Source organism: Daphnia carinata, chromosome 7 (genome assembly GCF_022539665.2).
Source record: "Daphnia carinata strain CSIRO-1 chromosome 7, CSIRO_AGI_Dcar_HiC_V3, whole genome shotgun sequence".
Taxonomy (NCBI): domain Eukaryota; kingdom Metazoa; phylum Arthropoda; class Branchiopoda; order Diplostraca; family Daphniidae; genus Daphnia; species Daphnia carinata.
This window is the reverse complement of record NC_081337.1, coordinates 6,897,890-6,925,450: the sequence shown is the minus strand read 5'-3', so window position 1 is coordinate 6,925,450 and position 27,561 is coordinate 6,897,890. Positions and strand designations below refer to the sequence as shown.

The 27,561-nt window shown below is 40.0% G+C and overlaps 1 protein-coding gene across 1 annotated transcript in view; it reads right to left on the bottom strand.

Annotated features, from left to right (window-relative positions):
- LOC130689668 (26S proteasome regulatory subunit 6A-B) overlaps window positions 1–27,561 on the bottom strand; it is a 63,198-nt gene that overhangs the window by 12,096 nt on the left and 23,541 nt on the right. The window lies entirely within an intron of this gene.

Below are 27,561 nucleotides of genomic sequence, written 5' to 3'. Positions count from 1 at the left end.
GATAGTTTGACATAATAGGACAATCACCGAAGTTTTATTTCCAAAAAATGCGATTCTCAGCACTTTTTTACAAAAATGACCCAGAAGTGTCTCCCGTCCGTGTCTCGATGCTAGTCTAAAATTCAAATTATGACACTATTAATAAACGGAACGGGAGACTTCCACCCCAAGATTAGGGCCATACAAGATTTTGAAGAAACGAAAGTTTTGCCTTGTTCTATCGTGCCTAGCACTAAAACCATACGTGTACATTGTGTACCTACGGAGAACTGTATTTCAGTAACAAACTACTTTAAAGAAAGCGTCCGTATTTGTAAACGTGACGCCTGAATTAAATGCTTGTAGGATACACGCGATTACGCAACAATTTCGGCTAAATCTACTTTATTCTACTTATTTGGTGTGCTGATTGCCGTTTATTTCTATACATTCATGCGAACCATACGAAAGTTGTTAGTGAAAACTCTGAAGATTTTCTTCTGAAACTTGACGCTTGCGTCTCGTTTGTTGATGTTCGTAGTTGAAAGAAATCCCATCCGATGTTTTTCGTCTAGTTTCCTTTTTTGTGAGATGAACTTCCGTTTCATGACTCTTATCATTACGTCCAGTTCCGTTGACTTCAATTTCCGTAAGCTAACTCGCATAGCGCTTGTGATCATTCGTTTCAATAACAAGTGATTGTTATCAAAGCAATTCCTTTTCATCGTCATCAAAAAATAAACGAAAGAAAACACAGACTATATGAAAAATAGAAAATAAAAAAACATCGAGTTACTTAACAGTGTCTGGTGATGTGACGCTATTTTGGGAAATAGCTGTCTTCTTTTCTCTTTCTGAGCAGTTTCCTCAGTGATGGTTGTTCACGGAACAAACACAGTTTGCACCAGCTATGTAACAAGTGTTAGTTTATTATGTAAGCTACGACAGAGGAATTGGAAGTCTTTCGAGAAATTGCTGAAAAAGGAAAATACAGGAAGCGCACTCAAATTTTCTAAACGATGGAGTCGCGCTTTCAGACCCACGCATGTTGCAAGTTATACGCACATTTTGCATTGTATACAGGCTAACGTGTCTCTTTTCTCTGTCGCCTAATCGTGTGATATAGGCAAGTTGCCCCTCTTTACATCATGAATATTTCTGTGTCGCTTCTTGACATGTTGAGCACTGTAAAAAATAAATTTGATAAAAATAAATGCTGAACAAACTAAACAAAGAAGGAGTAACTAAAGAGAAGAGCGGGATAAGGCCATGATGCAAATTAACTAAGCTATTCGATGAATTTATAGCGACATGTTGTATGATGTAGAAACCATGAACATGAACCATGAACATTGATAGGCTCCGTAGATAATGTGGACTGTAGCAGAGAGTTGTGAATGACAGTGTGTGGTGCCAGGAAAAATTGCCGACTAAAGAAACCAGCTGTTCGGGAAAAGCCCATCATTCATACGCGTTACGCCGTACTGAGCTTTTGATTTCAGCCCACGGACTTCCTATCTCGGCTATCAGATTGTTTCTGCACGTACACCCAGCATTTGCCTCTGGAACCACACAACGTTTTTTTTTTGACGAAAAGACTATGTTGATTCTACTGCTGCGTCTAACCTTTAGTCCACAGGTTTAATAACGCCACTCTATAAAAAACATCTCTATTTACCAGAGTATTTTGGCTGGATAAAACTGTCAAATACCGGAGTATACTGGAAACAGTAACAAAATGTTGGCGCACTAGTACAATACGGCGCAATAATGCTATAGCACAATATCCGATATATTTAAAACACAGTTGCTTTGGCTAGAAAACGAATTATTTGCCTAAAATCGGCGTTTAATTTTGAGTAAAGCTTGTAATTTTTTATTGAATTCCAAGTAGTATACTCCTTTTGTCAAATTGTTGGGTTTGAAAATAAGCCCGACAAAATAAGCCCGAGTTTTCGACCAATTTTGTATTTATCCAAAAATTTTAATTTAATAATAAACAGATATCGTTTAGATTTCAAATGAATAAGAATCATGGAAATTGTCTTTGTATTTTTCTTGAGATCAGAAATTACTGAATACAAACAAAAACCGGTAATAAAAGCTGGCGCGCTAGTACAATACAGCGCAATAGTGCTACAACACATTATTCAATATATTTTAAAAACCGTGGCTTTGACGAGAAAACGAATAATTTTCCTAGAATAAGCGTTTAATTTTGAGTATAACGTGAAACTTATTATTGAATTCCAAGTATTTTTCGTAAAATTGTTGGGTTTGAAAATAAGCCCGACAAAAAAAGCCCAACAAAATAAGCCCGACAAAATTTATCACAGGAAGCAAGGCACTCTAGCAGCCAATTCTGAATTAACATTCGCTTATAAAAATAACCACTAGATGGCGTGGAAAGGTAATGAGACTTCAAAAACAAAACAAAAAATCGAGATAAAGTTATATTAAAACGCACAAGATACGAAAAGGTTAGTCCCTATCTCGGCAGAACGCTTGATTTTATGAAACAAATAAAAATGACAAATTTTTTTTGTTACATGTTGTCAAGGGTAGCTAGACGCATTTGGGCTGGTGGGCATGCGTTTGTCCCATTTATAGTTCCAGCAGCATTGAAAAATCGAAAATTATTCTATACGCCTTCCTAGGCCAAACCTATCTGCGTATTCCAGAGAAATGAACAAAGTGGTAGACCAACACGATGGAAAATTTTGACAAGTTTCTTGCACTGGCAAATAAAAAGGGATACTGGCATACCAAACGCGTAGGAAATCAGATGCCGATCCGTTATTTGAAAGTTTCAGGCACTGTTTACAAGCAGATAAGTTTATATGAACCGTGTTAGATTTGAGTGTTGAGCAATGAATCCCCCTCCCCAAAAGAAAAAAGCAATTTCCTTTACTCAAGCGGCAGGCCATGAGATTGTGCTGCGCGATTATACCTCTGCCATCACGCGCGCTGACAATGAGAGAATAATAAGAACAGAAAGAAGAAATGGTGAACAGCAATGTTACAAGCACGTAAGGAGTGGAATGAAAACGACATTTTAGTCAGCATATGGCCGAAAGGAGTCATATAACCGAAAAACGGTTCAATCGTAATGCTGGTCACTCCCGTCGAATTGCTTTATAGTGGCTTCGGGTGTCAATTGATTGTCGAGTCACGATTCGACACTGTCGAATGGCACCTGCAACCGCGACAAACGGCCATCGACAAACCTAAAAATGCAAATGGTGGATAATTGCTGCCCAAACATAAATTTCTAACAAAATCCGTGTAAGAGTAAGTGTAAGTCGTATGTTTCGTTGTTTGAAAGCAGTTATTGTTCAGAAGCTTCCGCTTGACAAGGATACGTATCAAGCTGATACGAACCACATTATCGTTAAAATAATTGTTCCTTTTTTTTTTACAATTAACATGTGCTTCAAATTAGTCGTGGCTATTGAGAATAGAAAAATGTATTTTTCACGCATTAAGGTCCGGCGTTCTCGTATAACACAAGACACAGTCATAGCAACAAACTGGAAATATCTGGACCGAAAAAATATTCGTTTTACACCATCGGACATAGATGAAGAAAACATTTTCTGTACGTGTCGGATAAGAGATAGGGACGAGAAAAAGGTGTCGGAGTGCAGATTAAAATGCTGGAAGGAAACCACTCGACTCTGGTTCTACAAGATGGAGAAGAAAAGGAAAAAAAAAAGGAGAAGGCGGTGGTCAAAAGAAAAGGTTTCCTTCCAAACCCTCCGACAAAGCGACAAAGAGAGGAGGAGCTCATCTACAAGATGTATCTCGGTCCACCATCTCCGCCTTTGATCGACCGACCATTTGCAATTCTAGAGAGAGAAAGACAGAGGAAAAAAACCATGTGAATCCCCTGTTGTACACAGCCCTAGTTTTCGGTTTTTACTGAAAGAAGGAGAAAAAGACAAAACGAATTGGAAAGAGGGGAAAAAAATCGAGATATTGTTACTGTGCAATGCTAAAGGGGCCTACCTTATTCGGCCTCGTCGTCCTTCAGGTGTGAGAGAAGGTTTTGAAAAAAAACCACCTGAGGAGAGAAAAAGACGACCGAGAGTGTCCAATCCAACGGCTATAAAATCATCGCCATTTGTGTTGAACCAGCGGGCAATACTTAGCTCCTCTCTCCTTTTATTCTTATGTATTTATTTTTCTTTTAGTGCGGCTTGTAAACGAAGAAACCACGGTGTGTTTTTTTTTTTTTTTTCAATCTCTCATGCCGCTACTCCACCGACAAAAACGATGCGCAATCTTCTTATGCGTTTCACTTGAAATGAAATGGAGAAATGAAATTTAACACACACAAAAGACGGAGAAAAGTATGTCGAGGAAATGGAAAAGTAGCACGCATCATTGCAGAACTGCTGTATACACATGCACCCGCTAGAAATCGATGACGGAGTTCCAGAGACCTGAACGTCGAATGTTTTTTTGTATTATGATGAATTGAAGTGGGACTGACACGAATTTGAATTTTCTAATTTCGATTATTACTTTTTTTCTTTGGTTGATCAATACATTTTAGTTAGACTTCGCTACACGCGCCGCATGATTTGGAAGTCCATGTTAAAATGGTAATGAGTCGAGAGGTAATTCGTCTGGAAATCACGCGCTCCTCCACACCATCTTAAGTTCTCTCTTTTAAAATATATATAATACATCGCGAATTGCCCGTAAGAAAACCCTGTTTTCCTTTGCCTCTTCATTCTTATTTAAATAGAATGAAGACATAGGGCAAGTTCATCAGCGCCTGTTAACAACGTGTTTTTCAGTTTTCACGTTGATAAATTAGTTGAGTTCAAAGGACAGCTCTCAAAACCCATTCGAAATGCTAGAAAAATCAAGAAATCATCACAGATGGGCTCAGTCGAGAATTTGGAAACTTGCCATCCAGTTTCAGCTAAAGTTCTGAGTGATTTTATCGCACCCAAAATGAAACAGAGGTTATTGCGCGGGGATCGCAACATCCACTATATAGCTCTGCGTATATAACCTACACGATGCAGCCATCAATCCAGGTGCAAGGTGTGTACAGTGCACGTGCGAGCGTGATGCAACAACGGCCAAAACGCCAGCAAACCTGGTGGGGGGGACTCGGCGAGCTCAATCGCTCGTATAACCCCATGAATAGATAGTAAACTAGTCGTTTATTTAGGCTGGTTCAGGCACGCAAAGTATACACATGCAGTGCCACAACAAAACAAAAATCATTGAAAGAAAAAACAGGAAAAGAAGAGAGAAAAAACAACACGAAGAAAGAAATGCAAGAGAGAAAAATGAGAGCCACGCAGTCTGGGTGATGAAACTTCGTCTATTGGGAGCGTCCCTGGCATTCTTCCTGATCAATATTTGGCGTGCAGACAAGAGTTTTATTTCCATTTTGCTATATACGCATTGGCTCTCCCATTGCGTCGGTGACAGGCAAGGGTTTGGTTTGTTGTTTTTTTTTCGTTTTTTTTTACGCTGCCAAATCTTCCACACAACTTTGGTATTCTTCCGGTAGTTTACTGTCAGACCATTTGGCCAGGGGCTAGGCTCTGAATCACGTTCAACTGTAATTCAGAATGCATTGTATATGTGTAACTGGCTGTCGAGAATCGAATGACGGATGACCGAATGCAGCGTGATACATCTTTATTTCCCTTTTTTTTTGTCTTTCCTTCGTCTGTTGGCCTATATATATATATATACGTACCATACATAACTGCGGGGCTACCATATACGTATAGGACTGTCTATTACTATACAACAAGATCTCATTTCCCCACCGACTCCAAGTCTGGAACGCCAGCCAAACTGCCTCAGTCGTGATGCATCATACTGTTAATGAAATTTGGTCGGCGGCCAAGACAAGAAAAAATCTTGCCGCTTAGTATGCCGGGTGTGGGACTCCACATAAACACGTAATTCGATTATCTTGTAGATGAATTAAATGGACGATCTTGACGAGGCTATATACATGTTTTAGCCTCTCCTTTTCGCTTTTTTTTTTGGTTTAAATCTAGCCCTCATGCCACTCCCCATCTTGTATCTGCCGTGTACAGCCATGGAATGGAATAGGAACGACAACGAATAAATGACGCGTAGAGAATGGCCCGGAACGTCGAAGCGCGTGCTAGGCGGGAAAAGAGACACGTACGCTGGCCAAAAAAAGAAAAAAGAAAGAGACGGACAGGCGTGGCTAGAAGGGCGACAGTGGGGGTCTCAGATTGTCACGGCACCTTGTACAGCGGCGGGCGGACCCGGCACGATATTGTTGAAAAACAACAGCTGAGCTTTAACTGGAAAAAGGCAATCCAGCTGAGGAAAGCGGGCTTGGCCAGCAACGCATATGGCCGCTTAAATAATAATCCCCCCCCACCCCCCGCCCGACCTGCATGACCCATGTCTTGATCTCCGTTTCTAAACTTCGCCGAGTCATTCACGTTTTGGGTTTCAAGAAAGACGTCCTCCGATTGGTTGTCCCGTTTAATCTCGGAGGCAACCCAAAGGAAATCTCTTTGTCATTTTTTTTTTTTTCAATTTTGTCTATCCCTGCTAGATTGTCAAAGAAATAGAATACTCAACAAATGAGCTGAGAATATGAGAACTATTTTTGCTTGAATGCGTCATGAATTCACATTGAATTCCCAGTGCCACGGAGTCCATCACTAAACGATATCTTTGACTAGATCATCGTTAACTGACGCAAGTTGTTTTCGTAGGGTCTTTTGTCACGAACTGGTCAACTGGAAGGATTACCTTCTTCGTTGGCTTTACTTGTTTGTTTATTGTTTAACGTGTGACTGGATGATAAACATCTGCGATGCTTTTGTTTTGTTTGTTTCTCTTTTTCCTTTCCATTGTCCTTTGTGAAAATAGAATAACATTAGCGTATTATGCGACTTGAATACGCTTTACTGGACACTTGGAAGGGCCCACGTTGCCCAGTGGCCACGTATTGCCTACAGCTTTCGAATGTCAATATTTTATAAGGGGAAGAGATTGGTCGTGACGGGAATCAAGAGCTTGGAGACCTTCGCGTGATCGGCGTGTGTAGCAACTGGAGTCGCAGCTTACAACTCATTCGAGCGTATAAAGATGCACTTGTATTTTTCACAATTAGTTCTCACATTGGGCGAGGAAACGTGACTGGAACAAAGACTCTTGTCACTGTCGCACACTCTGTTTTTTAATCCCTGGTAACACTCGAGATAACATAAGCTTGTAGTGCAGTGGAACGGGAAAGAGATTTCAGCTAACAAGATGGGAGAATTGAAGAAGGAAAACGGCTGTTATGACGAGATCCAATGCGCTTCCGTTCACGCCGGCTTTTGTTCTCGATCTTACAACGGCTGCTGTCATGCGAAGAAGAAATCATTTGCCGTGTAAAGTTAATTAAACATTCGCCCGTTTAAGAAATGTGTTCTTTAAAAAAACTAGTTAACTTTGAATGAAAGCTGCACGGGTCGAATGAAATGCGAACGATTTCGTTGGGAGAGTGGGGGGGGGGGAGGACGTTTTTTCCTCGTTAAATCACATGCTTCATTTTGGAAATGTGACGGAAATGGAATTTTCGTGCTAATATATTTTTCTTCACCCAATAAAGCTGGTGGGATTATTTTTTAACGCTCTAAGGGGGGGAACTCAGTAATTCCAGTTCAGTGCGTTCATCCGGCGTGTGTATGTGTGTATACATATTTTTTGGAGTGCGTCGTAAGTTATGTACTGATGGAGAATCGTGAGACGTTTCTTATTAAAAAAATAAAAGAAAAGGGAAAGAACGAGAAGAAGAAGAAATGCGTCATCAGAAACAACATTAAAGCCTTTTATTTATGAAACTGTTAGGAAACAAGTGACAGCCACAACGATTGTAAAAATCCCCCATTTCTCATGCCAAGCGGTCTACTTAAGTTTTTCTTAAACGAGAAAGAAAAATGCCCAACCACCCCTTCAATAAGTTACAAATAGTGTCGGTTGTGCTGTGTGTCTACCTTTGCGGCGCCCATTCCAATGTCCTCCGCGTTGAATAACAACCGATGTGCGTTATAGCCTTCGGTTGGCTATTGGCTGAAGGGGAACACATGTTTCCTTAATGGTAGATCCTTCCACGCTATATATCTACGCAATAGATGTCCAATCTTGTAGCTAATTGCTCTTTTGTGTGTGCCCCAAAAGAGCTGCTACATCACATGCCAGCTTACCTATTGAATCTACCATATTTCGTGTTTCTTTCGGAGGGCAACAGTGGGTTCGACCTTGATGTCAAATGTTGACCTCCTCATCTCTTGTTGCGTTATAAATGGTTTGGAACTGCTTGTGGGTCGACTTTTTATTCAAAATTCAAAGAACGTGAAAGAGTGGACATACAAAAAAAAGAGAAACCTAAAGAAGAATAAGAACCTAAGCTTTTCCTGCTATTCATGGCGTACAAAACTCTTATTCCGGATTGGGGGGAGGGTGGAGATGAAGCATTTCTTTTTTCTTTTTCTTCTTGTTTCCCTTCTCTTTTATTTTGCAGCTGCAGCAGTTTACCAGCAAAAAAAAAAGCATCAGGCTCCCCGCTATTCAAGAGACGACCCTTTTTGATTTCTATAGGTGTCGGAGGCAAGAAACGAGAGAGAGAGATGAGGCACTTGGCCCCGGCCAAACCAAGAAAGGATTCCTCCATTCAATCGAGTCAATAGCCGAATCGAAATGAAACGGCCTTTTCTCTTTTCCTCTCTTTTTCGTTCTCTTCTTTTCTATTCCAAGATATGTACATGAAGTTTGTTGCTTTTTTTTTTCTTCTTTTTACTATTTCGTTTGTGAACGCAACCACGGCCCTTGTATCTTTGCACCTGGCACAGTCTGTCCGGCAGCGTCCTCGATGTCAAGTCTCGTCCACTAGCTCCTGCTAGACACACAGAAATAAACAATAAAAATCCAGGCTTTTAGCCGTGCAAATTAGTGGTAGGGCAAAAAAACGGACAAGAGATTTACCCATACCGGCCGTATAGAAACAGCCATGGATTACTCCCAGTTCTCACGGGCTATTGGATCTATCAGCAGGTAAGGCCAATTTTTATTTTTATTTTATTTTTTCCCACCCGACTGAAAATCATGGCCATTTGATTTTCTTCATCATTGTCGGCCTCTTCTGAATCGTACCGAAAGCGTTTTCGACCTCGTCCCGTGACCGGTCGATGTACAAGCCGCCGAAATCCTTTGGGAGTGAATGAAAAAAGCGAAACAAAAGGAAAAGATTTAGCGAGAGCTGATGGAAGGACTGCCCTTTTCGGTAGGGAAGTGTTACAATTTTAGCCAAGGGAATACAGATCGTTAAGGGAGAAAAAAAAAACTTCAAAAGGAAATATCTAACAAGGGCGATAAAAAAATAAAGGAGGATCACATTTGTCGGTTAAGAAAAAAAAAACTTGGAAGCGCAAAATAAGCACATTGTGCGGTAAACCGTCAAAAAGTACTACGACGTTACTTTTAACGATTCTCGTGGATTCCACCGAGGAATCAAATTCATTGTTATTCCTTTTTTTTATTTTCTTTTACTATTTTTTTAATTCCAAAAAGGAGGAGAACAAAAAATGACTAACAGTAAAAATAAAATCCGAAACAATCTTTGTTTTTTTGGAACACGTGCAGAGAATGGCACCTTTTTACATATAATAGTCGTGAATCGTATTTTTTTATTTTTTCGGTCGTTTTTAATAGGTGTATTTCTTATTACTTCTGGAGGCAACAGTAGTTTTATCATATCTATTTTTTTTTTTCGTCCGCGGGCTGTGGCGGGTTGTTTGAAACGTTCATCACAAGAGATATATGAGGCATAACCTGGCCCATTATCAAAAGGGAAAAAAAAAGGGTGGTAAATAACTCTGACTTGATTAAAGCCGATGCGCAACTTATTTCCTGTTATTATCACACGCACACACACCGAGAGAAAGACAGACCCAGCAGGGATATTTTTCCCAGAAAAAAAAGGAAAGGATTGTGAACTTCTAACAGCTTCGAATCCATCATTTTGCATTTCTTTTTTTTTCTTGGATATTCATCGGCCCAGGGCTCGATAGCGAAGGGAAATAAAGCTATTCAGGAATTCATTCCTTTTTGATTTCCACACTTAACATTATAGACGCAGTAGAAGGGTATACGTATGCATACATGTTTTCGGAGGGGGGGGGAATGAGGTGGGAGAGGTGAATACATATAGTAAGGATTCTTCGAACACCTCGAAACGAATAAGATTCATATTATATTCATGTGAATGTTGTCGCTTCTCCTTTTTTTTTTCTATCCTCCCCTTCGTGTTATTGTTTCCCCTTCACACATTGTTCCAGCAGAAACCAAGAAAGCTAGAGGCGATGAAGCTTCACGTGTACCGAGGGAAAATACAAGTTCTTTTCCCTTATAATATTTTATTCCCCCTTTTTTTTCTTCTTTTTTTTTTTACACAAAAAGCGTGTTGCAGGTGTTGGTTTCCTCCGCCTTCGACAAGCCGCTAATGGAACAGCCCTTCAGGGATCTTCTGGTCACTGGAACATTACTCCCTCCTTAAGTTTTTTTTCTTGTACTCCCCGTTGCCTTTATTCTTTTGTTCAAATCGAAAAGAGGAACACCAATTTCTCTTGCACTTGGTGCATGTGTTGCAGCGAAGGCCCCCCCACCTTCTTCTCTTATTGTTCTTGTGTAGTGAATAGATATACGCATATACTACCACTTGGGATCTCTGGAACGTATATTCCGTTTCCATAATGAAAAAAGCAAGAAGAATGCGTTTTTTTTTCGCTAAAAAAATGAAAATGAAACGCACAAACAAGGGACGGACATGTTTCAATGACTTTTCAAAGTATTTTTCATTTTTGGGATTTTTTCACTACAAGATAATTATGCCTTCCAAGGGGTGCAGACGATAGGGAAAAAGCAATAACATAACAATAGAAAATGGAAATCACCCCCCTAAAAAAAATGCAGCGATTTCCTCCGAGTGTTAGAATGTGACACCTCATAAAACGATCGGCCTCTTCTTCTCACTTTTTTCGAATTCCTCTTGGACTTTTTGTAACGTCACCGTTGCGTGATGCTTTCTCAACCCGTGCCGACACTCTGAACGTTCTCAGAAAGAAATTCGGTGATTTGAAACTCTTAGTTCTCTAGAAAAAAAAAAAAAAAAAAGACTTTTGAAAATTCTATCGAATCTCATGGTCCACTAACAGACATCTCTTTTTTTTTTTTTTTGACAATCAAAGACGACAGAGTGTCTGTCACCAACAAAGTGGACAACGCCCTTGTGCGCTGTACAGAATTTTTGTTTAGTAAATGGTGGTAAAGTACAGATGGTTCTTCCAATGTTTGGAGTGACACCCAGGTGCCAACTATAATATTGCTGGTGGATGAAAGGGATACTTCTCCGGAGTTTTTTTTTTTTTTTCTTTGCTGACGTTTTTCTGCTAGATATATGTGTCTCTTGAAACCCATGTTTCTTTTTTTTCCCACCTTGCCTTCTCGGGATTCTTTTGGCATCAAGCGACTGCACTTTCCAAGAAAAAAAAAATCAACATTTTATTCCATCTATTTATCTTGCTTTCCTCTCTTCAGTCGTCCTTTTCTTTTTGCTGTTTGGACGTTTGTTTTCAAGCAGGCAACTGTCAACACTCACTTTTTTGTGTGTGCTGTCTGTGTGTGTGTGTGTGTGTGTCTACAACGGTGTAGAATTCAAGCTATGCAAATGTTGATCCAAGTGAGCGATCGTTATATTTTTTTTGTTGTCTCTCTCTCGCTCTCTGTCCTTTTTCTTCTTGACTTTAACGATTAAAATAGACCCTTCTCCCGTGCGTTTTGCTGGTAGAGTTATTTTTCACTGATATGACATGTATCTCTAGGAGCTTTTGCCTAATCAAAACGCACCTGTTTAGACAGATGGGCCAAGCGGAGGCCATGCAGAATGGGTTGCTAGGTGATGGCTTTTCCTAAAGTTGTTTTGTTATTGCGCTATTCAGACATTACTACCATAACCGTTGACTATTCGAAGGAAAAGAAAAAAGAAAACCTCACACGGTGGTCATTAAAGTCATAAAAATATCCTTTTCCGTTTTATACGAGCAAGCAATATAAGCTTTTGATGGAAAACAGCGAGAGACGTACACGTCGAGAGAAACGGGGTCTCACCTACTCTATCATTCACGTCTGTTTCTATAGAAGTTCAGAAGGATCCAAAACTTAAATGCAACGAGAATAGGATTGAAAGTTCAAGAACTAAAAGACTCTTGGATTTCCTTCTTATTTCGGCTGGAAAATCCTATACAGTGTTGATAAAAATCATCTTACGATACGATAAATTTGGTTATGTGCACAAGAGGGGCTGGTCCTCTGTCAGTTACGTACTAAGTAAATCTCCTAGTTCAATCCCGCCGCTGTTACGGTGTTCTTTTGCAAATTCACCAATCCACTTCATCTCTTATTACGCGTTATGAGAAATAGGTTGGTGGGGGGCGAAAAGGACAAAGCACAGAACGAATTATGAATAAATAAACAGGCTAGGCAAGGACTGCGCTCTCTTATGGACATCGCAACGTGAGGGGGCACAACTGTGGGCATTACCGCCTCGCCTAAATTATCCCGCGTGCACTGCGCAGAATGAATGGCTACTCCAATGCGTCCCTCAGCTTCGTTCATTCGTCTTTTCTTCTTCCACGTTTGGTTGCTAAGCTGGTCAAGGTGACGCGCTAGAAAGATCCCACTCCATTCACGATAGCATGCCCCTTCCTGTGAATAAATTATGAAATCCACAGTCGTCGTCCAGCGGCAATGACTTTACAATGTCTTATTCTTTTTTTTTTTTTTTTTTTTTTTTTTTTTCGTTTGCCCCAACGCTGGGTTACCTCTCTCCGTACGGCGTTGTTAAATGGCGTAACTGTCTGATATGTTAATCAAAGCGAAGACGAACATTGTCGCCATGTCGCGATAGAACCGACGTGCCAGACGTGTGAGAAATCTTTCGGACCAAAGAGACTGAACGTCTGAAAATACAAATTTTACCTATAAACACAAGCCGAGTTTGTTTTGTGTCTGGCTGCTTTTTGTTGTCCTTTTTCAGGTTATCAATGATTCCCAAAAATACCTCGCATGTAGATCTCTCTATAAATAAGCCCAGACGGCTGCTGCCTCCGCGTATGTGCTCTATCTTTTGACTGGAGGTTGACATTTCCTTTGGGTTGGAAGTCCCAGACGGGGTGACGCCTTTCACCCCCGGCCAAGTCAAAGCGGTCGGAGGAGTAGCGTAAGACAAAAAGGCACGTTCGCGTTGAAAATTTGTGTACGTACTTCATGACCGCTGACGTGTCAAGACCCGGCACCGTTGCTAGACGACACAGAAAGCCTTAGCTTAACTTCGTTCTTCTACTAGTTTTAATTTGAAAGCTAATAAATGACACTGGAATGTGTAGCCTGCGTTTTAGGTGGCCGAAGTACGACGAGGTGTTAAGGGCATTTCGCTTTGAGACTGTTCCAAAACAGCTGCGCAAACGCATCAATCACTAGCCTACATCCACCACTGGAGTGGAACGCAAACAACAACAACAAATAATAAAAAAAAAAAGAGAGAGAGAAAAGAAGAAGAAGAAAGTTTTCTAAGAAAAAATAAAAAAGGGGGGAGACACTGCACGGGTGGTCCTGCAAGTTGGATGAAATCTACTGGAGAATAATCGAAGACAGGATCGGCTATGATCGATGAGTATCTCGCTGGCGGTTCTTGTGACAAGGGCCATGCATCACCTTTGCCCTGGATGGACAATTGTAAGACAATCCTGCTCTCGTTACGAAAGTGGAGGGGATATTCTAGCCCCCGGTGGGTCCATCCATTCTATTTCCTGTTTGAGCGAAGGGCGAACCGAAAAAAATGTAAATCATCGTCAAACTAGCGAGCAAAAAAAGCATCGAATTCCCATTTGATTTGTTTGGCAGCTGTTGGCCTTGCGTCTCGTTTTGTCTCCTCATTTTCGGCCCGTAAATGAGATTTCAATGAACGGCGAAAGAAGGGCGGACATCAGCGCACGTTCTTCGTCTGACGAACGTTTCATTCTCGCACAAGTTTTTTTTTTTTTTTCGGACTTTGGAACTCCCCTGTTCCGTATGCTGAACACTGATCGCACGGGATGTGAGCACAACGATAGCCTTCCTCTATTAACTGGTTGCCAAGTGCCCTCGTTGTAGGATGTAATGCCTCCTCCCGCCCTGCCCCGCCATGGCATATCACACCCAAAACGGGGATAGACCGGCGTGATCCGTTTGCAACTGTTCTGCAGCCTTGTTTATTTTCAGATGAATAGCTATAACGTCTAAAATGTACAGAAGAGATGCGCCATCAGCAAAATAGGTCCGCCGTCCCACATTTGTTAATAATAACCGATGCTACCAAAATATAATCCGACTCGTAAGATGAGCTTTTTCGGAGGCTGGTTCATGATATGACCCCGTTTCGTTACCCCCATCTTTTATAGCCACTTCCGGTTGGTCTGCTGCGACGTGACTCTGAATAGGGAAAAAATAAATAAATAAATAAAAATATGTTTTAAAAAATGAAAACGACAAGGCGTGACAGGGTCATTTTTGGAACGGCAGGGTATCATCTTTAAACGTATTCATAAAGTTTAGTTTTCAAAAAACAGAGTGTGGTTTTCCCTTTTTATTTTTTTGGTTTTCACGCTCTTCGTCATCTCGGTTCTTTGCGCACGAACACATAGGAGGAAAGAAAAAAAAGGCACGCACGCAACCTGTTTCAATATTGAATTACGTCCCTAAAGCAAACGAATGCAACACCTGCGTCGTTCACCGACGAGGGCAAGTTTTTTTTTTTTTTTTTTTTTTTTTTTTTACGTCGCATAAAACCGACTGCGTGGATTGAGTTGTTGTTGTGCGCACAACATTCTCGCGTTACAACAGCAGCAGATACCGAAGAGTTTAGGGAAAATATATAAAATAATTCTTAATTCCACGCTGAACGAATAATAGGGCAGCTCTGGTGCAGGAAAGTCGAGCCACATACAAGAAATTCGAACTTGTCGATTATAACAAATGATAAAACGCGTGATTCTCTTTCTTTCTTGTTTTTGGTTATAGAACGAAGGGACAAGTGTGGATAGGTTATACAATACGTCTACTGCTGTACGGGAGAATGCAAGAAACGCATGCACACATTCAGAACGAGAATGGCATATAGAAAAAGCTGGCAGTTGAAGGCGAAAAATACTCACGTTTCAATCGTCTTTTCATTTTGAAAAGAGAAACAAGACATGTCTGTATGGCGGTCGTGTTTTTTTTTTTTCCGCATTCATTCCATTCACGGCGTAGTTCACGGCTCAGGGATACAAAGACAAAAGGGGATGGGGAAAACATTCCTCGAACGTTTTTCTTCTTTTCTCCGGATGGTTCAACATTTTCCAATGTCATTTCTTCCTTAATTTTTTTTTGGTTGTTGTTGTTGTTGTTGTGTGTGTGTTCCAACGTAGTAACACGTTACGTACTGTTGCAGTCGCCTACAAAGAATACATACTACACGCATATGTATAGATATAGGAACATGACAGGCGCACAAGTGAATCAGAACAATCGTGAAATCGATAAACAGCCATGCCGGTCCAGCCCTTTTTTTTTTTTTTTTTGTTTTTACCCAGATAATAATTTCCCGTTGCGGCCGGATGATTTCAATTTATCTTTTTCTTCGACTGTTATTTTTTGAAGAAAATTTCTTGTAATGCGATGTTTTCCCAACAAGAAGACGGAGGATTACGTTTCCACGAGGGAATGAGAATATCTTGGTTCCACTTGACGTGCGTTGCCTTTTTATGCTCGAAGGATTTCTTGTATTATTATTTGTCTTTCTGTATCTCTCTCTCTCTCTCTCTCTCTCTTGTTTTCTTTGATAGCGGACTTTATTTCCGTACACACGAAATGAAAAGAAAAAAGACAAAAAACCAAATGAAAATGGAACGTTTGGATCAGTCGTGAAACCAACATTGTTGTACTGTTTACTTGTCTACACGATACCCATCGTGATGGTATTATTTATATTTAATTCCGTGGCTATAGACAACAGAGAAGAAACAGAAATCAGGAAGAGTCATGCTTGCGCGACAAAGAATGATCGTTCTCGACCGTGACGGACCCAGCGCAGTTCCAGGGTACGAACGTATCATATCTTTTCATTGATAGCGAAGCGGGGAGGACATTGATGACAGGGTGTCTACAATTTATTTGATCAAGCCCGGGCCGAGCCTTTTTTTTTTTTTTTTTTCTTCTTCCAGTAGTTAATTCAAGGTGACTAAGAAAACGAAAAATTCAGAGAAAAAAGAATGGAAACCAAGGGATCGGCTTGGTGTGTTAATCTATTGTTTAATGTAGTTTCTATTATTCTTTTGAACCATCCGGTCTTGCCCATTTTTTTGAAAAAAAATTCTTTGTCGGCCGTTGTGGCACAGCTGGACACACCTAGGCTATAATGCGCGAGAGCTCCATCACACGTAACAAAGGCCATATAACGAGAAAATCCACACCTGTGGAAAAGCATCACGTTTATACTGTATAACTTTTTATTTTTCTGTTACAATCTTGAGAAAATAAGAGAGACACGAAAAACCGCAGTTGTACAAACGATTTTCGTTTCCTTTTATTTCGTTAACTGAACAGAAAGAAACTCGTTTGATTTGTTCCTTGCTGGTTGTTCATTATCACACGGCCGGGCCGTTTCGTCCGCTTTGCTCAATGGACTCAGCGGCCAAGAGCCAACGACAGGATATTCCTCCTGCTGAGTTTGTTCTAGCTAACGAGTTCTTTTTCTTTTCTTTCTTCAGTTCTCCATCTCTTGATTTCGCGTTATGTTTATTACGCAGCACCTTTTTGTTTCTTTTTCTGTCTATTGTACATCGAATGTAGAGAGGCTATACACACGGGGGGTATAGACGTGACCAGGAAAGAGAAAGGGGAGGTTAGAAAAAAAAACAAAAACAAAAGACGCATGCCCATTGTAACGTCGTATTCTCCAGGTGTGAAACGATTTGGAGGGGATAGAACAAAGTAGAATACAGAAGAAGAAACGAGAGAATGAGAGATAATCGAAAAAGGAAACGAAAATTTATCATGCACGGCGTTATAGTCCTGGACGTTGGACTGTAATCAAAGACGATGCACCTAAAAACCGTTCGTCTTTTTGAAACTGATACTTGTCGCAGCGACATCTGGTGAGCGCACCTATTGCGTGATTGAACTCGACGTTCACACGATATCTTTTTAGCCGGACATTTGAATATCGCAATTGGCCATCCCCTATCGACTTTCTTTTTCTTTGAAAAACGGGGGGAAAGGAGGAAATCCCATCAAATCAAATGGGCGAAAAATGGCCGTTGTTATTTGTTACTTGCGTGCATGGGACATAACAACAACAACAAAAAAACGAGCCTCGAAATCGTTTGACACTCCTTTATTTATTCCGAACGGGGCAGTTATATACGTTACATGGGCTTTTTATTTATTTATGTATTTTTTTTTTTTACATCTTATACAGTTCTAAATGTTGTCGTTTGTTTTCTTTTTCCCCGTTTCGCCATTATCCTTTCGATTGTTATTACCCGCCGGGTTGCGAGTCCCGCGTGTGTCTATATTTCTCTTTCAACTCATTTGATTGCCTTTCCTATTCATTTGGCTAGAAAGAGAATTGATAAACTTTCAAAGTCGTCAAGGCTAAAGTCGTAATCGTGTTAGGGAACGGGACGACAAGAGGCCGCGACGTCATGACACGCCAATTTGGCCGACGAGAACGACCTACACAGACGGATAGTATTTACAACGTTGTACAACAAGATCCCAGTAAGCAGAAAAAAAAAAGAAGAAAATGTGTTCGTTCTTTTTTTTTTTTTATTATGTATGGCTGACTAGGAGGCTAAAGCGCTCCAAACCACAACTTGCAAAACCTCCTGAAACATAAGAACATAACAACTCTTGCTTATAAAACATGGGCACGTCGATAGTTGTAACTATTTAAGAAAGGCAAAAAAAAAGAATCATGGTTGATGTATATGTCTGCGCTCTTTTGTTTTGGGCTTGTATCTCCTCTTTCTTTTTTGAGTTTGTCCATCTTTGTACGAAGGCCTCCCCCCCCCCCCCCCCTCTCAAAAAATAAGAAAAAGAAAACGAGTCTGCCCAGTTCGGAGTTAGGCAAATGGGCTGTTTTGCTATTTACGGGCAAACTTCGTTTGTCGCGTTCGTAAGAGACGAAAAAAAAAGTTAAATTGCTAGCGGCTCTATGAAAATCATACTATTTCTTAACTAAAACGGATGGCGGTACCTTTACGTGTTTCATATACGGGCACAATACGAGCACAAATATATAGATACGTATTTAAAAATGTGGCATACATGTAACGAGCCGACAAACAAACCTGAGTTGTTTGCACGCCCATAACACCGAGACATTCGTGACAGCCAGTCAACGTTGGACGACGTGCGTGTATTACCGCATGAATGCGGTCGAGTTATACGTCACTGTTTTCCCAGCACGAAAGGAATACGGGACCCACGCAGATCTCCCAATTCGATTTAAAAAAACAGATGGTTCTTTTTTTTTCTTTTTCTCAGACCACTGTACACTTGTAAAACAAACACAACGTCGCTACGAGTGACGATTTTGAGTTGATCAATCAGATATGGGATGTTCCTTTATATTTTTTTTAAAACTCCCCTCCCCCGGTGTTTTTCATTTTCAATGAGTTTCTAACCATTTGAGGTTTCTTTGGAGAAAACCCGTGGAAGAGATATTAACTGCTAGGCAATAACTGTCGGAGTGATACGTGACCAAACTAGCCACAAAAGATAATCTTTGGAGATAGTTATATTTGCTATAGAGAACTGCGCGCAGAAAGATACATATAGTTTTTGTTTTCGTTCGAGGGGTCTAGAAAAAAAAAATGGCCATTTTTTAAGTGTCAGAAAAAAAAAAAGAGGGAAACATTCATTTAAGATATTCAGCTCGTCAGGCTTCAACAGTAAAAAAAAAAAAAACTGGCCGGATACGAAAGTAATCAAAGAATCATATATAAATAAATATCCTCTCTCTCTCTCTCTCTCTCTCTCTCACACACACAGGGCCACATATGTGGAAGAGCTACGTACAAGAGCATGAAATGCTTTAAAGCAAGGGAAACAGGTCAAAGATTCATTAACCAACCAACACCGTAGCAGCACAAACTGCCTCTATTGACTGGCCCCATAAGGAGAAATGGTGGGGGGAATTCTGAGCAAAATTGGATTTTTATGATTTTTCTTTTTCTTTTTTGGTTTGTGTTTTTGGGTGGAAAAGGGCACCAGCCCAAGTAATCGCTCGTTTGTCAATGTCCAATGAATCATTAACACACGGGAGCAAGTCGAAAAAAAAAAAAGCAACTACCCCTTGTCTTTTATTGTGTGTGTGTGTGTGTGTGTGTGTGTTGTTTTGCAGCAACAGCAGCAAAACAAGAATTTCTGACCAGTCCTCATTCTGAACTGCACAACTGGTGGGCCTTGTATTTTTTTTGGCTCGCCCAGCAGCTTCTTTTTTTTTTTTTCACCATTAAGGATTTTTTTTTTTGTTGTTGTCTTCTTTGAACATCATGGAAGATGAAGTTGGAAATAACGCTTAGAAAACATGAAACAAGAAAATTGTTCTATTCATTTTTGGCATTTCCCTTTCCCGTACAAGGAGGGAAATTCGAAGGCAAAAAAAAAGCTGCGGGTTTCAAACAAATGAAGAAGAGATTGATGAATAGATTTTACTGGTATATAACAGTGATGATTCTACGACGTGTAAGGGCTAGATAAAAATGATGGTCTCTCAAAAGAAAAATATTTGGGAACTTAACCCCATCGCGTAGACGGAGCCGTGGATTTCTTCTTTAAAAGGGGGTCAACGAAAAAAATCGTCATTAAGGATAGAACTCAATTCCAATCAAAGCGTGATGGACTGTGCCGTCATTTGTTTTCCTTGTTGGACGAGCAAGTGTTAGGAAAAACATTGGCCAGAACAAAACCAGACATCATCGTGAATCACAAGAGAAGAACCAAAGAAACACAATCCCAAAATGAAAGACAACAACAATAACAAACAACACAAATTGTTTCCTTGAAAAAGACAAAAAGAAAAAAACGTCACAAGATCAGATTCCTTCCCTTGTCGGCTTCCATTTTCAACTTATAATGGCAACGGAATGTCTGATAGGAAGCGACATATTTAAACTTGCTTGTGCTTTTTCTCTCTCTCTCTCTCTCTTTCTTGTTTCCTGTGCTCGTTTTTTTTTTTTTTTATTCTTTCCTTTCTCTTGCGTTTGGAAATAGTTCTTGTTGTTCGTGAATGCCGCGTACCGGTCGCTGCTTTTTCAATCCCCTTTTTTATTTTAAATATTTAAATAATTTTTTTCTTTTCTCCCTCCTTATTTCCAAATTTTTTCATGTTTCCAGACTCTCAGCGCCACACGGTCTGACATGTGAGGAATGACGCTTTGCTTTCTTGACCATATATGATGAGATATGGAGGAGTCAAACGAGTTTTCCTTTCCTTATTTTTTTTTTTTTTTTTTTTCAATTTATTCAAATCTACCCTCCGTCCCACCTTCCCTTATAGCAGCGATCTCTGTTATAGTTCCAGTTTTATTTTTATTTTTTTTGTGTCTTTTAATTCTTGAATGGAAAAGAAAGAAAAAAAAAGGAAAATTCCCTCCTTTTTTCCATGAAACATTTCTCAACTTCTTTCGAGTTTTTTTTTTTTTTTCTTTCTTATATGTGTGTGTGTTCTTTTAGTTTGATTTTTTTTTTTTTCGAGGGGGATGTGCGCGCGTGCTATCTCTTGAGTTGCCAGCGATACTGACACATGCTTCAATCTGGACTGACTGGCAAACAAATGAGCTTACAAGATACGCTGCAAGGTGAAACACACGCACGGCATCAAAAAATCGTGGCCATCCGCATATCCTCCTGGTGTCCCATGTCGCTTGTTCTGCTACTATTTAAACAACCCAACTCATTTTTTTCTCTCTCTCTCTCTCTCTTTTTTTTTTCCCTTTTTTTAATTCTTTTATTTTTTCGGAGTTATTCAAAACAAGAAAATGAAAATTGAATTCAAAGCCGCTCTGCCCAAAAGAACAAAACACCAAACATAACAAATAATCTTATGCGTAAAAGAAAGAAAGAAAGAAAAGAGGAAAACAAAATGAATCGACAAACACGAAGCGGAGACATTTCTTTTGACAAAGAGAAAACTAATATACTAACGAGGTCCTGCGTTCAGCTGAAAATCCGCCCTCTCTTTCTCTCAATGCTCGTTTTCTATGAAAATGTGAGCCGACGTTTTGTGTGACATTCATCAACGACAAGCTTCTTTTTCGGGCTCATTTATTCGCCATCACGTCCCAGTCGTCTACATATTTCATTTTTGTTTTAAACAAGAATTACCTACACCTGCACGGTAAAAGAAAATCGCTACATCATTCCAACCAGGATCTGGTCGGCAATTCGAGTCGAGACATTCTGTATAATTCAATTTCTTTGATCGGGCACAATGACGCTCGTGTTTAACACATAAAAAAAAAGAGAGAAATATAGATGCACACATTTTGGCGTGTGATCTCGCAGCTTCAGCGATGGTTTTTTTTTTTTTTTTTACGAGGTGATGTTTCGACCATAAAAACAGATGAACTCTTCTGACTGCATCTATTCCCTTTTAAGTTTTGAAGGGTATTTTTTTTTTTTGTTTTGGCGCTGCCCTCGTTTCTTTTTTTTTTTTTTTTTTTGGACTGCGAGGGTCTGCAGACAAGTCATTCTGCACATTTGCTCCCATATGGTAAAGGCATTAAGGTCGAAGGCATAGAGAGTCGTGTACCAGCAGGTCCACCATTTGGTTAGGCATCTCCAATTTCTTGCTAGCCCCTCTCTCAAACGGGGCTCTTTCATGATGGGTAGTGTGGGGTGTGTATATACACCCACATTATATGCATGTGTGTGTGTGTGTGTGTGTATATCGGTAAGCGACACCCTCCACTTCCATCACAGTCTCTCCTCTTCTTTTTTTTTTTTTTTTTTTTTTTCTCAAGCATCATGAACAAGCTGATTGCAAACCCTCCCCGTAGATCATGTTTCACGCGGTTCATCAACTTCTTTGACTTGGAACTAAAGAAAATTGTCTCTTTTATTTTTCAATCATCAGCCATTGAGCAAAAAATGTACGACGAGAAGTAGACTGAAGATCTTTTTCCCACAGTATGTTGTGTTTTAGCAATCGATATTCAATAGGAGAAGGCATCATTCGTTTACCGGGTTTCGTGGTAATGTCGACTGCGGATGTGCGGGTTGTAACTGTTGCCTGACTCGCTTGTAAATAGCACGACCGACAGCAAGAAGTGGAATAGCGTTTCGAAAAGAAGTAATGGAAGCAAACGAATCGATCTGCATCAACGAGTAGGGAAAGAAAGCAAAGGCCTTGGTAACTTATACTGTACACCTCACGAATAATTAAAAGAGAAAAAGGGAGAAATAGGAGGATCGTGTAAAAGAACAAAGAAAACAAATGGGGAAACACGACAACTGTCGCACGATGGACAAAGATGGATGATCAAAAAAACGGCTTTGGTAATCTGAATAACCAATCGAGGCAACAGAGCATTGAATAAATGCGTCTGTCCAGGTGAATGAACAACACTCTTTGGCTGTTTTTTTTTTGTTTTTTTTCTTCAACTCTTGGAATTAATTCCGGTTGGCCAGCATCAACCCTCCAAAAAAGAAGAAAATTTATCCACCTACACTATAACATCCCGTCACTCCCCCCTCAATTGGTGTTACATCATTTCTTTTTTGACGCTTGTGTTTGAATTCAACCCACCTTGATCGTTCAACACATATTCTTTAATTGCATTATTACGAAAAAGTTGGGTGTATATCAGAGGGAATAAAAAGCTTGTTTGGTGATGAACGTTCTGCGATCATACGGCCGTGATAGGGAAGCACCATGTCGGTATGGGTGGACAACTCGGCCTTTTATAGACAAACGAAATAAATTTTCGGCTGAAATATGTTTTTATCCTCGCATTTCATCGCATACAGAAATGATGCATTTTAACAAAATTCGAAAAAAAAAAGTGGGTAAGATAAACAACATCAAAATATGCTACAGCCGAGAGAATACATAAATTCGTGAAGGGCACACAACAACGAAAGAGAATAATCATCAGCAATTCTAAGCATCTGTTTCATCTCGATGAGCTTTCCCTTTAAAAAAAAAAACGGCTGTTGTTTTTTTCCAGCCGCTTGACGCTGTCAAGTTGAAGATGGAATAGTCGTAACAGGAAACGGAATTGCATCTTATTATTCCAGCTCCCTCTCCGTATTCGGCATTTGTTCTGATGGCATTCCTTGTAAATCTTCTACCTATGCTCCCCCACTACTTTTATTCTTTACCTATACGCTGATGTATCGAGAGCGAAACATTATACAGCTCCCTCCATCTCTCAAACAATTCTTTTTTTTTTTATTTATTTTTTTTTTTTTTCACTTGACTATTTCATCCTACATGGTGTATACCTCCCAAATGGAGGGGGAGAAGTATGGGGTTCTCCGAAACATTGCTTTTCACACCTTGACGGACCTCCGATTGCTTATGGAGATGTGTAGGACAGATCGAGAAGGGAAAGAATTGCTTTATTTTTATATTCTCTCTTGTTCTTCATTTTTTTTTTTTGTTCCCTATCGTCTGTGTGTGTGTTCCAAAAAGACTAGGTAGAGAGTGTACCTCTCATAAATTCTCATCAGAGGGGGTTTCTTGCCATCTTTTTTTTTTGTGTGCTGTTTGGACCAAGATCTCAGGTCATTTCTTTTGTAGACCCTTCTCGCGGTTCTTGTGCACTTACCCCCCTCCATTTTATTTTTTTTCCGTACATGAAATGAAGTGGGAAAGAAGAAAAAAAAAAAGAAGAAGAAAAAGAAGAAAAACTCATTAAAGCAAATTAGAAATATCCAGCTCCGGGTAGTTTATAAGCAAAATGAGAAAGAAAGAAGGTAAGAACTATATGTCGGGGTCTTCCAATTTGTTCGTCTTCAGCACTAGGCTGCCGTTAACATCAGAGCCCAATCAACCACTTTGTTACGAGCTTAAGCGCCTAGTAAACCACTAGACACCGCAGCCCTCAGCAACAGGGCGACACTCTTTCTCTGCAGGCATTTCCTGTGTAATTAAAGTAACTTCATCATGTGATAAACCACCGCAAAGAAAGAAATTTCGTTTCTTTCCCCCCCCCCCCCTTTTTTTTTTTTTTTTTATATATCAGCATTTATACACCCTTTTTCTTTTTATTTCTTACTTTTTTTTCATTGTCGTTTCTTTCATTTCTTCGAGCACGACGTGCGGTCTGCCGCTGCAAATTGCTAACTAACACAAAAATTCTATATGTAATTCCCACTACGTGAATAAAAGCAAAGACAAAAGGACAACGATTGCTGTTCAACAGGGCCGAATTGAAACATTTATTATTATAGATTTTTTTTTTTTTTTAAAGTCAGTTTCAGAATTCTAGACACAGAAAAAAAAAAAAAGTCGGGGAAGCTTAGACACACAAGAAACGGGCACATGTGTTTTTTTCCGAGGTGGCAAGGCTTGTCGGAATGTTTCAGAAAAAAAAAAAAACCGTTTGGCTATCCGACATTTTTTTTTAAATTTTTCCCTTCGACTTTCTTTCTTTTCTTTCATCCTCCACTTCTCATTGAAGGGGAGGAGGGACGTGTCAAACATCGAGGACCCGAGATTTTCTATGGAAACATGGAACCCAATATACAAAAGAGGGAGAGGGTCTGGAGAGGAAGCAAAAAAAAAAAGAAGTTAAAAGAAAAGAAGAAGAAGAAGAAGAAAAAAAAAACAAGTGCTGTGAGGAAGAGGGTCGTCTTGCACACACGGAAGAAAATGGTTTTGAGACCCCCCTTCTTCCAGTTTGTCTGGAACATCGTAGTTCCCCCCTCTATTTTCTTGAAAAGGGAGTGTCTACATGGTACAAAATGGTGAAGAAAAAAAAAAGAGGACCGCGACTAACATCTGGTGTCGAAGTCGATTCTTTTGGTCAAAAATCAAACACGATCGATCTAGTCAAATGAAAGATAAGAAGAAGAGCTTCATTTTTGACTGACAGTTTGATTCATCCGCAGTTGAACAGCATCTCCCGAAAGCTCTGCAAAGTGCTGGGCAAACAATAGAACTTGAACTTGTAAGACACATAAAAAAAAACGATAGGGCAATCATTTGGGGTTGTTCAACAAACGCCTTTCTCTTCCTTTTCTTTTGAGAGCCTTCGAAGTTCAAGACAACACCTATCAAAGTCCTTTTGTAAAGAGATGTAGTTCAGCAATTCTGGAAAAACACCTACGCACACAGTTGAACATTTTGTTTCCAGGACTTTTGAAATAGCAAAATCTATTAGGTCTGTGAAAGACAAGCCGTTTCAATAATGACTTTTGAAAATGAACGATGGGTTTGATTTTAATTATTTCTCGGAATTCAAAATGACGGCACTTTGTGCTTGTAAAAACCAACGCAATCCATTCCGGGAACGCCGTTCATTACACCCACGTACGCGGTTTCGCAGCAACTTTCACTTGCAACGTGATCATTTCGTAATCCGAAAAAAAAAAACGATAGCCCAATGAATAATCTGCGTTTTTTTTGTTTTTTTTTTACTCGTGTGATTTAACTTTATTGACTTAGGAAAAGCGACGGTTTACTGGACTTATTTGTTTTCCTTTCTGAACCTTATTTTTTTGTTTTCCTGGGCTTTTCCTCCGCGTGTGTGTTCATTATCGCTGTTCGTGATGATGGGGAGAGATAGCGGGAGCCAGCTCGTAGCACGTACTTGTTGTACGTCTATATGCGTACTTACTTAACTCGACTATATGACACTCATGGTGTGCGTTATCTTCTTTTTTTTTCTCTTCCTTTTTCAGTTAAGAACTAAATACGCTTCTCGCTTGATGAAAAAAAAAAACGACATGAAAAACGATTAGGCGATTTCGTTCCGGGTTGCCAAGTTTCTAATGGAAAAAATGGTTTGAAAAAAAGCAAATTGGTTGGAAACAAGTTCCCCCCACTTGTAAAAATTTCCTTTTTTTTTTTTTTTTTTTTTTTCAAATTCATTTATAACATATATATATATACCCTTTTTTTCACTTCTTTTAAAAACGAGGGGAAAAAAAGGACTGGATAGAGAAAAACGATCATTCGTTATCAGAAACCCGACGGTGTCAAGGTGCGTTGCTCTCTGTGGCGAATCGGAAACCGTATTTTTTTTTTTTTCGTTTCTCTTTATTATTATTCCCTTAAAAAGAAAAAAATCCCATTTCACCCCACTCTCCCGTTTTACTGATGAGAATTAAATCTAAAAAAGAGGAGAAAAAAAGGTATAAAAAACACGAGCCGACAAGGTACAACGAAAATGGTTATTCGTTTTCTCACCTGCCTTGCCGATGGGTTCTTCTATAAATCCACCTCTCCACCCCATCTCCTCTTCTTTAAGAAAAAAAAAAAAAAAACTCTATTGAAGAGAGAGAGAGAGAGAGAGAGAGAGAAGGGGGGAGGAAAAAGAAAGAAAGAAGGTTCCTCTTCTTCCCTGCCATTTATTATCCCCCCAAAGTCTCCTTGAAAAACGGGGCTGTCCAATCGAACAGTTTCCCTCGTTTCTTTTTCTCTGGCCGAGCGATGAAGGAGAGGCCAGCAAACTATAGGGGGTGGAAAAGGGAGGGGGGGGGGCATCATGGCCGCCAGAGGGCATTCGAAAGATTCCATCCGAAACTCAAACCAAACCTTTTCCTTTTCTTATTTTTCAGTTTTCCGCGCGCTTTATACAGCCCATGCCCGCCCCTCTTTTCCTTTTGGACCCCTAGCGGAGTCACCTCGAGGCTAAATCATGACCCATGTGCGTACATGACCAGTCGGCGAGCCTACAGTTCTTTTTTGCTTTATGGCCTGCGGGGGCTCTAGTCTTGACTGTGTGTGTATACCCCACGCTCGACCCACAAGCGGCCATTAGTCTTTGAGTGAAGCTTGAACGAGTGAGACGTGTGTGTTGTTTCCTCTCCGCTTGAAAAAGAAAATTGTTATTTTCTGATTTTTTTTTTTCGCGCCCAAGTTTGTTTAGTAGTAAACATTCGGTTTATTTTTTCGTCTTCTTCTACACTCAACTCGTGTTCGTCGTAGTCAATTCTGACGACGGAACACTGCCACGCACACCAATACAAACAATTTCGTTACGGATTACTTTCAACGTTGTTCACGATAGAAGGGCACGAATCAACAACTCATGGAAGACCGATGTAAGTTTTGCTTCCTTTTTTTTTTTTTTCTTTTGGAGACCTGTGTGTGTGTGTGTGTTACCGGGGCTCCTCGTGTTGTGTGTGTTGAGAATCAAAATAGGGAAAAACGCACACGCAGGGAGAGAGTTGTCTTTTCTCACTGCGAATGAAGGCCACGCGTTTTACCAGTAAGACGAACGGAATGTTCGCTTCTCTCTGACCGAAAAAGATAGCGAA